At 34.2% G+C, this 12,138-nt stretch overlaps 1 long non-coding RNA gene across 2 annotated transcripts; it reads left to right on the plus strand.

Moving 5' to 3' along the window:
• Positions 1-1,039: 1,039 nt before the first annotated feature.
• LOC113068829 (uncharacterized) lies at positions 1,040-3,279 on the plus strand. Of its 2 annotated transcripts, XR_003279613.1 has the most exons (4): positions 1,040-1,144; positions 1,822-1,929; positions 2,149-2,220; positions 2,384-3,279. It is a non-coding gene; the product is annotated as an uncharacterized LOC113068829 (long non-coding RNA). The 2 variants fall into 2 exon arrangements; XR_003279612.1 differs by lacking the exon at positions 1,040-1,144 and having other exon boundaries at positions 1,199-1,929.
• The last annotated feature ends 8,859 nt before the right edge of the window (positions 3,280-12,138 follow it).

Raw genomic sequence — 12,138 nt, forward strand, 5'->3', positions numbered from 1 at the left:
ACATTTAAAAAAGTGTGCAATGCAAGCATAGTGACGTAAAGTGCACATAATATACTGTACACGACTGTGCAAAGGTTTGGGGTAAGTAATCTTTTAGGTTTTTGAAAGAAGTCTCACTAATGCAGCTTTTATTAGATCAAAAATACAGTAAAAAAAAAAAAAGAAGAAAGAAAGAAATATAGTAAAATTTTATTAAATATTTATATATATTTTTAAATGTATTCCTGTGGTAGCACAGCTGAATTTGATGATATTTCATATTAATGTTCAGTAGACTGATGGGCTGCTGAAAAGCTTCAGTCTTGTTTTTGTTAGGATGTTCATAAGACTTCTCTCAGTCCTCAAAGATAAAGACTACTCAAGTTAAGTAACTGTCACTTTCTTTCTTGTGCTTCTCAGAAAAGAATCCACACCACAACAGTCTGTCACCTCTCTGTACATTTTCTAGAACGATGAGCCCTCCATCACCTTGTTGTCAGCTAGCTTTATGATGCGGCTGCAAAGGTGACACTTTTGGCTGAGTTGTGAAAAGTTGAGAGCTGGACACAAAAAGAAAAAAAAATCCAATGTATGACAGGGTGTAAAAAATAAGCATGCCCTTTTTGTAACATTTTTGCACCTTTTGAGTGTGTGTTAATTAAATAAATAATAATTATACATCATACAGATTAAATTCTTGAAGTTGTATTAATAACTCGAGTCCACAAGAGGGAGAACTGCCATACTGTTAGGTTTTGATGTCAGATTTGAGTTTCTTGATAAATATAGATCGAGGGGGGGAAGAAGCAAATAGACAGATATCGACAGAATCAGTGCAAACAGAGGTAATAACAATAATAATACAATTCACTGAAAATATCATTGAAATTATCCTCCTCAAATACATTGTTTATTAATTAATTGGATTGTACGTCTCATAAACACCCAGATTTCAGTGATTTCCTGATCCTTATAATCCAACACCAAACATTCAGATTTCATTGATTTCCTGATTCTAATAATCCAACACCATGCTCTCGTTTGGCTGCAAAGACTCGCGCGAGTCGTGTGGTTTGTTTATGATAGTGCCTTTATGTTGTTTCTTTGCAATTTTAGTCCAGGATGTTCAAACATTTTTGGACCGACGTGACATCAAGAAATGATGGTACGTTCATTTCTAGACTTGCTCTTGCGTCATTTGGACGTCATCGCACAAACGTAAACAAGGAAGTCACTTATACACCGCGAATGTTTTTATACAGTCTATGAATGAGCCGAGTGCTGCGGTTTATGTCTGTTTTTCATTTGTGTTGTCTACTCGCGAGTGAAGTTTGTATTTATAGCATAGACTGTATAAAAACAGATTTATACACGTAATCAAGCACTTATAGTATCCTAACCGTTTCCAGGATCAAGAACTCCGATTTGTTATTGTGTATTTAAAACGCACTTGGATTTCGTTATAAGGCACCCTCATTTCTTTTTTCATATAAAATTACACCTGTTTGACCTGTTAACAAAAGAAAGTTCACTTTAATGTCTTTAGATGAACAGTATATTGTTTGACACTGCAAAGATTTGGTTTATCATCAATGTCATGCTTATAAATGGCTCATTGATTTAATCCATTCTGGAAGCAGTATGACCTTTATTGACCTTTATTATCTTTATTATCCTGTGGTGTTAACCTTACAGATCTCCAGTCTGTTTTGCATGGTAATATGTTGTATGTAAGATATACAGTAGCTCAAATGTATATCTAGTATTTATTGATAATTTGGTTGTAGGAAGAAGGAAACTTAAATTGTTGTATTTTTGATTGAAGTTGTGTTTTTAAATCAGCAGGGATCTGCTATAATGTCATCACCTGTGGATGTTATCGTGGTTGGAGCTTGTAACAGAGGAGAAAACTATTCTTACAATGCTGTGATTTTTCCTGACCACATGGAGGTATGACTACTGTTTTAATATCACTTCAACAGTCAGCAGTTCTGCTGTTTCACCACCACATGAATAGGGAATTGCTGACCCTAGGGATTTTGATCGAATGGATTTTCAGGCACGTCACAAAGTACCTAATAAAAACGCTTTCAGTGGTACATTATGTCAATCTTTTTGTTACAGTAAGATTATTGTAACAGTTTTATATTTTATTAATTTTTTACGTAGATTGGCATCGCGTAGCAGATAGAGAAATTTGCTGATGCTGTATTGATCTGCACTCCTGATCGTCTTCCTAAGGTATGTGGTTTCCATGTACGTTTGGTCAGTGTTCACATGATAGAGTTCTGTTGATCAGCATTGTGTGCTTAGCTATTTTTTACTGGTTAATGAATGGCATACTTGCACTTTAAGTTGTCTGCTTTTAATGGGTTCAGTGTCCAACCGTTTTATTGTTCTTCAGGACCCTTGCTGTGGCTTTAGCTAAGAAAGACTACCATGTACTGCTGGAAAAACCAATGACTGTAAGTGTTTGCCATAAGGCTTCATGACATGATGCTTTTTGTTGGGCTCTATTAAATGATTCAAAAGTGCTTTAAAATGCAGTTCGTGCATGCATGATTTATAGGCTCCTATTCTATCATGAGCACATTTTTAATTTTTAAATTAAAATCTAAACATTTTAGGGGCACAAAAGGTTACAGATGAGGACTGCACAGAGATTGTAGAGTCTTAATAAACAACTTTCCAAGTCTCAAGCAGAAAAGAACATACACATTTGTTTTCAACAATTCTGTTGATTGACAGTGGAGTGATTGGCGATGTCATCCACATTCAACATCTGGAACCAGTAGGATGTGTTTAATGAGTTTGCTGTGGCTTCTCTAATGGGTGGGGTTCTAGCACTTTACTCACTCCTTTGTCAGAGGAACTGTAGAAACAAGGCAGAAAGCTTTATTTTTCTGTTTTTTTATTTTTATTTTTTACTTTTTTTCCCCTTTTTTTGAAAATGTATCTATATTCATAAAGTTTTAAGGAAGATCTTAAAGCTGAATAATATTTTTAGGTGAACATTTTATTTTGCAGGTGTATCAAAGTTCAAAGCACTTCACAAAAGAGAATATGGTTGGTATTAATATTATTGTTTTTTTGTTTGCTTTTGTAAATGAAAAATGCTTTTGTGACATCATTAAAAAAAAATATTTCACAATCTTCCTAGCCAGCAAATGCTGCAGATCGCTGTTTAGACTGTCCTGTAGAGGGGGATTATGCAAACTCTTCAAAGAAAATCTATTTGGATCAAGTTAAAAGAGTAAAATATTCATGTACACTACAGTTCACAAGTTTGGGGTCAGCAAGATGCAGATAATATAATATATATATATATATATATATATATATATATATATTATATATATATATATATATATATATATATATATATATATAAAAGAAAAAAAATACTTTTATTCAGCCGAGATAAAGACTTTTATATGATTAAAGATTTCTATTTCAAATAAAATGTTTTCAACATTGATAATAAGTGTTTTGACTTTGTTTTCTTGAGCATCAAATCAGCATATTAGAATGATTTCTGAAGGATCATGTGACACTGAAGACTGGAAATTCAGCTTTGACACCATAGGAATAAAACACATTTTACAATATATTCAAGTAGAAAAAGAGCTGTTTTAAAAGGTCATGATATTTTACAATATTTATCATCAAATAAATGCATTCTTTGTGAGCATAAAATACTTAAAAATATGTAGTATTGAATCTTCTGTATACTTGCCTCTCAGATAATCAGTAATGATGTTCCCTTTATGTTTGTCAACAAAGTAAAAAAAAATTATATATATATGTGTATATATTATTTGTTGCAGGTAATGAACATGGAATTTGGAATTTTTACAGAGGAAATATGTTTACGCAAAACATAAGATTTCAAAGATTTCAGCTCTTTGATGACTGTAAAGGGGTTTAACATCTATTTGCTCATTTTCTCACAAGGGGGAACTGTCCTACAAAGGATATTAGGTCAAAGTGTTCCACAGATGAATAATAAAAATTGATTTGTGTATGGATTAACTGACTCTCACCATGAATGTAGCCCTAGATGCTGGAATGACAAAGAAAGTAAATAAATAAATCATCTTTTGTTTTATTCAGATAAATTACATTTCTTGTGTTTAACTTAAATATATGTACCCATGTAATAAAATGAATTTTGTGGAATTATTAATTATCTCAATAAAAATCATCATCATATTATGGGTCTTTTGTTTAGGTTTAGTAATATTGTATTTATTTATTTTAGCAGCCATCCAGACTTTGAGAAGAAATTATGCATTTTACTGAATCAATGGCAATTAACATTGCATTACTTGAGGTATCCTCTGCAGTGAATGGGTGCCGTCCGAATGAGAGTCCAAACGGCTGATAAAAACATCACAATAATCCACAAGTAATTCACACGACTCCATCTGACCAGTTAATATCCGGTGACTCGAAGAGCTGCATGTTTGTAAAAAAAAAATAATAATAATGAAATTGTTGTAACTTTTAAATGTCACTTCTGGCCAAAATGCTAGTCCATAAACTCCACTCCACTGCTGTTCTATCACTTCATAATCTGCTGACATGTTTAAGACTGTTGTGGACTGTTTTCACTGTTTTAGAGTTGTTCATCCCTCCTGATTCAGATGAGATTATTTTTTCACCAGAGAAAACAATATTTTTTTAGCAACAGAAGCAATGGTTTAAGTTAAAATGCGGTGAATGGGTGAACTATTCCTTTAAGTAGATTGTCTGCATATGCTCAGAAGCCTATGTTTTTTTTTAGGACAAAATATATATATATATTTATTTATTTTTACCTCTATACATTATACTCTAGATCTCTAGCTATTTAAAATGATGGTGTGTGTGTGGAGACAAACTCTAATGGTGTGCTAATAAAAGGATCTATAGTTATATAACAAATAGTAATTTTTACATTAGTCACTGAATGTAAATGGTGTTTCAAACTGAGGAGAGGTGGCGTGTCACAGTGAGCTGTAGTGTGTCATAACCTTGCAGTCTGTCCAAACCTTGTTAGTTTGATGACTTTGTGGGTGGGTTATCTTGGTTGTGGGCAGGTTACTTAAACAGATTACAAGATCATTGTATTTGACACTCATGGTGGCTTAAAAAAACAAAAAAACACACTCTAAGAATATCTTTTTGAACACCACATCTAAAACTTTGCTTTACAAAATCCTATATATATATAAATATATATATATTTATATTTATATTTATATAGGATTTTGTAAAGCAAAGTTTTAGATGTGGTGTTCAGATATATATATATATATATATATATATATATATATATATATATATATATATATATATATATATATATATATATATATAAACTTTTTATAGTATTTTAAGATGATTTAAATGACTGTATTTGTGAATAAATATATGCAGCCTTGATGAGCATAATCTTACAGACTCACATTTTGACGTGGTAGTGTATGTAAAACCATTCTTAAAAAGTCGATTTCAATTAAATGAATTGCACAGAAATTAGTCACAGAAAGTCCAAATGGTAGAGCTCATGAAATGTGATTATATCTCTTTCTTAAGCTTTGTGGTTAAGGCCCTCTGTTGAAGTCATTATTTTGTTTTCTCATATAGAGAGCCAGGGGATAAACCTAACTGCATTTTGATACCTCTGCCCAAAATGACTCACAGAATGTCAAAGAAATGCTATCTTCTTGCCACAATGTCTAAAATACAGGATATACCACATTGCGTCACTCTGCACACTGGCCACTTTTAAACAAGCATAGTTTCGTTATGACTGTGAGGGAGGGTGAACACTGAACTCACTGGTTGTGTAATGAATCGGATGACAGCTGGCTCCCACCTCTAACATGAGCATTGCCAGATGGATCCGATTATTGGTGTGAGCAGTAGCCAACAGAATATGTTCTTTTTGCTATGAAATCTGATCAGCCAGGCCAAAGCTAAGAGCAAATGATTTCCACTTGAAACCAGCATGCATCATCATTATGAGCTCAGCTTGAGAATCTAGTGACTCATAATATACAGCTGTTGACTCAGAAAAAGGCAGGCTTTTATTCTTTGGAAGCACAATTACATTCTTAAAGGGCTGTGTGATATGCTTAGTTATCTAGGTTTAGTGATGTCATTAGGACGTACCGAGTTGCACGACTTTTAAAAGTTGTACACCTATGAATGTTTCCTAACTGTAATTTGTATGGCGATAAAATCTCCAGTCTGGTTCACAGATATTCATACCCAGCAAGGGTCACTGGGGTTTGTATCTGGTGAAAAAGTCATTCAAAACTGCACTTGGTTGAGAAATCCTGTTTTTAAACTTAAACTGTTGAATAACCCACTCTTGGGATGAAATGGTTCTTATCATGTTTTCTCTCACAAAGGAAGCTGAAACTGCAAACTATCCATCCAGAAGTATTGTTTTCCTTTGTGGTCAGTTGGGGGAAGCAGTGTGTGTTTTCTGAAAACTTGCTGAGTGGGAGTTATAAAGGTTATGGTTTGATGAACAGTAAGTCAGAGGAATGCCAAGGAAAAAGTGAACTTCAAAAACGACCCATGGTCTAAATCTTTGAGTGGCATCCTGAAAGACTGTGAGTGATGTTCAGATTCTATTCTTTTGATGAATGTAGGTCACGCTGATGGAATCAGGAAAAAGCTGGGCCAGGAACTGTAACTGCTCAACATGACTCTGATATGGTGAGTCACAGGATGTAGCTTGTGAAGTGAGTGCTGGCTGAAAAACGTGGAGGAAGCAGCAGACTCCTGGATTCCAAAACAAGTTCATGGCTGGGACCTCAGAGGAAATCTGTAGGTCTGAATAGACAGACCGCTTCTGTATTTACAACCGGATACTCCTTTCCACAAATGACTTGCTCTCACTTTTTTATCTCTTCTGGTTTTCAGACATAAGCAAAACAGTATGGTCAGCATGATTTTTAATGTCCATTTGCTTCCAGGGTTGTATTTAATTGATAAAAATAAAAATAAAATAATATTGTGAAATTTTATTATAATTTAAACTAACATTAGAAGCTCTAGGGGTTGCACTCAGAAATTTTGGTCTAAGAATAAATAAATTAATAATAATTAGTTTAAGTAGCAGATCAGTAGGTTAGCTTTCTCAAGCCAGTCTAAATATATATTTTCTAATTCAATATATTTAAATAAATATATATTATTATTATTATTTTTTTTTCAATGATAGATAAAATTTTTTGCCAATACTGCAGTCTTCTGTGTCCCATGATCCTTTAGAAATCATGTAAATATGCTACTTTGGTGAACAAAACAAAAAAAGAATGATTGTTTTACAGAAATTCCATCGCTCTATCAGTCTTGTTGTAGATTTAGAGCTTAATTGTTATTCCACACTGGTTATGTGGGTTACAATGCAATTTCACCAGGATCATGTCATTTTAATGTTTTATTTGATTTCATTTTTAATTTAATGGTATAGAATTTATGTTTATATATATATATATATATATATATATATATATATATATATATATATATATATATATATATATATATATATATATATATATATATATAAATGCTGTATTTTATTTTGTTTAATTTTTTTTTTAATTTATGTAATGGTACAATTTATGTGCATATTATGTGGGGTTTTTAAGTTGTATATATTTTGTTTTATTTTGTTTCATTTTATTTTATTTTATTCTATTTATTTTAGTTATGATATTTATTTGCTATTTTTTTCAATGTAGAGTTGATCTGGTGATGCCTTGATACTAATGTAAATGTGCTTAAAAGCACAAAATTGATTTCAGATGTTGTTTTATGAATAAGGATACTGCTTTAACTATAAAGTTAGTGCTTTTTAGCAGTCAAAACACATCCCTCATTCCTTAAAATGATCCATGGAAGTTTGTTCTCTCTTCTTATTCCTCTATATCAACCTCTTTTGTATTCATCTCTGAGCCTAAAGAAGAAAAAAAGGCACTTTTGAAGGAGATTAATGTGCTGGTCTTTTCTTCACAATGCTCTGCGGAAGCCACCCCTCTGGGTGAACAAACCTCATGCCCTTTCTGTTGCCTGGAACCATGGGTAATTGAGTGACCCGTCCTTCTATTGCCGTATCCCAGGCAAACAGCAGTGATTACCTATTTCTTTTCTACGATCCAGCTTAAATGGCCTTTCATAGTTTCTGTTACCATGAAATCATTTGTTTTTTGTCCTCAAATCATTTGCTACTTCCTAGCACACTTATTCAATTAAAAGACTCCCTTTGTCTGAGTTCCCTTAGCATCCTGGGAAAGTGTGCGTGACTTGAGAATGGATGCCCTTGTTTTTGTGTGACTGGAGCTCAGTGTTTGTGTGTGTGTTTGTCCCAGACTCCTCTTGAGAGTGGCCGTTGTGATTTTGTAAGCTGAAGTACTTGAATGAAAAGGGGGACAGATAAGCATTTTGCCCCGTGTTTTTGTTATCTGTATAATACAGCACTTTTTTGTACGAGCAGCTGCTTTGGTATAAAAATACACATCTATACTTCCGTTTGCTCTTTGGTCCCGCTTGTCATGATTGATAGTGCCGCACTTACTGTCATGCAGCTGCTCTCGCCACTCAAGGTCACATTAAAGTGACTCAGAGACGGAGGAAATTAATCCTCGCTTCCAGTAAACCTGCTGATTTATTGAAGAAACTCCTGTACGGATTTATACTACTTATCTATTAAATATTAAAAGCCTAGCAATATGTTTTTATACGTTAACAGGCCTTTTTCATGTGTGTTGCTGGAGTTTTGAGTGGTATGCATATATGGCAGCCTGACGCATCACTGCAACCTTTGTTCTATACACAGAACATGATGAAATGCAAATATTTCTAAATCAACCTTTGGGACTATTCACATTTCCAACTTTGGTATAATTTGTCTTACGACATGTTTTCATCATGCGTGAAATAACAATGAGTAACACTTTCTTACAACATATTCTTTCTGATACCCTTTCGTTGATCCTGGTTAAAGGGATAGTTGACCCAAAAATGATAATTTTGTCATTACTCACCCTTTTGTCGTTTCAAACCAGTCGGACCTTCGTTCATCCTCGGAGAACAAATTAAGATATTTTTGATGAAATCTGAGAGCTTTCTGTCAGCAACACGACTGAAACATTCAAGGCTCAGAAATGTAGTAAGGACATCCTTAAAATAGTCCATGTGACATCGGTGGTTTAACCATAATTTTATGACGCTACGAGAATACTTTTTGTGCACTAAGAAAAACAACAACTTTATTCAACACTTTCTTCAGTTCCGTGTCAGTATTTGACATTTTGACAGTTTTTGCATTTATTTGCTGTCACTTTGATGAATTTATTCGGTTCTTGCTGAATAAATACTAATTTCTCTGGATAAATAAAAATCTTGCAGAACATCTGATTATGTATATAACAACATATTAGTTCATGCATTAAACAAATGTAACATATTCTGATGTAAGTCTATCTACCAGTAATTCTTGAATCTCTCAGTGATTTTATCTCTTTCTATAGATTGTTTAGATTGTGTGAGATGCAGCAGTACAGTGGTGCTATGGAGTGACAGGGGACCCCGCCTACCGAGTGAAGCTCACTGCAGCGCTTGCTTACAAAGAGACTTACTCATAAGAAAAAATGCAGTGGGTGATCTGAGCCACCATGACCCATTAAAACAACAACAGAGAAAGCTACTCAACCGCCCTGTCAGGTTCCTCCACCTATAAACTAACTCAGTCACGTGGTAAAAGTAATGGTTACAGTGTTTGACAGACTACCTTCTGCTATCAACAAGTAAAACATGAACAGAAACGACAATAAACAAAAATAGATTTTGCACATCTCATATCCAGAGATGAGATCAAAGTGTTTAGGATGCAGATAAGAACTTTATTTTTTTATAATATCAGATTTTTATCGATTTAGTATGTGGATGTTTTCAAGCAGAGGTCTCCTCCCATGCTATAATGTCATTTCCATTCAGCTGTTTTCTTCAGTTGCCTCTAGAGATAAAGAGTATCTCTGGAGCACGTAATCAGGACAGAGGAAATACTATCAGTCACCTGCTTGTTACTTCCCTATTGCTCTCTAGTGAACTTGCAAAGGATTCTCAGCCTGCCATCATTCATATTGTGGAGAACTCGGGCGGAACATCCAGAACAGAGAGTGAAAAGATGCATGTCAAGGGAAGGTCTCTGTGAATTGACAAAACATGCACTGAGAGCAGTCATCCTTGTAAAACATTTGCCTTACAGTTTATGGCATGCAATTCCTCCATGTACGCCAAATGCATGTGCTGTGCATCAGATAAGCATGGCTAAAATAGCAGTTAGATAGGTACATTTGGCGTTTGGATGAATTTGCATCAGGAGATAGCATTCAGATAGACAGTTCCTGTAGAAATCATTTGTGGTTTTCAGAAATTGCTCTTCACTTTGTTCGCCTACCTGAGAGCACTTCATGTTCACCAAACACCCACAGCTCATTCCCAGGAAGGCCCAATATTCCAGAAAATCTATTTCTCAAGAATGGTTTTGGGGTTGTTAAGGCCCACGGGGTGCCTATTGCTCATGGCTTTCACAGGATGTTGGTTAAATCTCAAGGTTACAATGTTGGATACTGCTCACAATTATATTTTGTGACTCCAAATACATTATAATCAGTGCTATTATTGCTAATTAACACTGTTACAATTGTTTTCTGTAACTGAAATGAAATAAAATAAATATTTCAGATGGACTAAAATAAAAACCTAAACTTAAAAAGAAATTAGAAATGTTTCCTTGGCAAGAATATATATATATATATATATATATATATATATATATATAAATAAATACTACAATAGAACTACAATGACATAGGTTACAACAAAGGCTTTTGGTTATATATTTTCAAGACCACGTGTCATTTATACTTATCACTGATTTTGGCAAGATATTTTTAGTTAATTCCTTCCTGATCAATAAAACCACAATCATTTCCTGTTAATTAAGGTGTTGCAGAGATTGTGTGTCATTTTATAGATTATGTTAAGTTAAGCAGGATCTGAATAATAGAAAACAGAATTAAAATAGAAAAAGAAACATACAATGACACATTCAAATGACAAAAAAAATTTTTTTTTTAGTAGACAAGATTTCTTGAAGTTTTTGTGACCTTCCCTACTATTTTTACATTTATAAACTAGTTCCTGCCACAAAAAGGCAGGGATGAACAATGTCATCATTTTGCATATGATTCACTGTGCAGTGTTAGAATTAATTTCATATAACAAAGATTATCTGTAAACTCTGAAATGACCCTGAGGTATTGTGGGTCAACTTTGATATAGTTATCTAAGGACGTTGTTCACATGCATGGCATGAGAATTGATGGTTGCATGGCATCAGCAGCTGTGTGGGACCAGGGACAGGAAATGAATTGACCCTCTCCTTTGGAGTTCAGTCCCCCTGTGGCTTCCAGCCTCTCTCAACAATCATCACAGGCTTCAGGGACACAAACTGCACATCAGCATGCTGTTGAGCAGAGTGTTTTTCCACAATGATTTATAGTTCAAACATTCATCTGTTAAGTTAGCGTGCTGTATTTGATTGTGACTCTGTTTCCCATATGTGATTTGTCAGAGTGATTTATTCACTCTCTTAAGAGAGCATGAAATGTGTGTCTGAGTCTGAAGGTTTGATTCTGTCTTATTAATGGATTACGTGAAGCCGTCTTCTGTGACCGGAGTGGACGTGATTCATTACACGTTAGTAAAATCCTTGTCTGTAACAGCCTCAGAGTTGTTTGCGTTCTAGAACAGTGATTCAAGACCACACATCTCTATATGGGAGAAAGACCCAGCGGAAACGATCAGCCTCCACAGAAAGTTCCACCCTTACACCCCCACTTTCTACGCCCACATGCTATGACAGCTAGACATGCCCACATGTACCTCCTGAATGCAGCCTGTGTATGTGGAACATTTAAAGAAACAGCAATCTGGATCTGAGCTGTGTTGCCAGATCTTTCTAGAAAACAAATATTTGGTCTGACAGAAAAATCACACAATAAGCAACTTGCCTTACAAAATGTGATTTCAGTTTTTGCATATACTTATTATATTTTATATATTTCTTAATATAATTGTTCTGATTAA

This window comes from Carassius auratus, unplaced genomic scaffold (assembly GCF_003368295.1).
Source record: "Carassius auratus strain Wakin unplaced genomic scaffold, ASM336829v1 scaf_tig00000254, whole genome shotgun sequence".
NCBI lineage: Eukaryota > Metazoa > Chordata > Actinopteri > Cypriniformes > Cyprinidae > Carassius > Carassius auratus.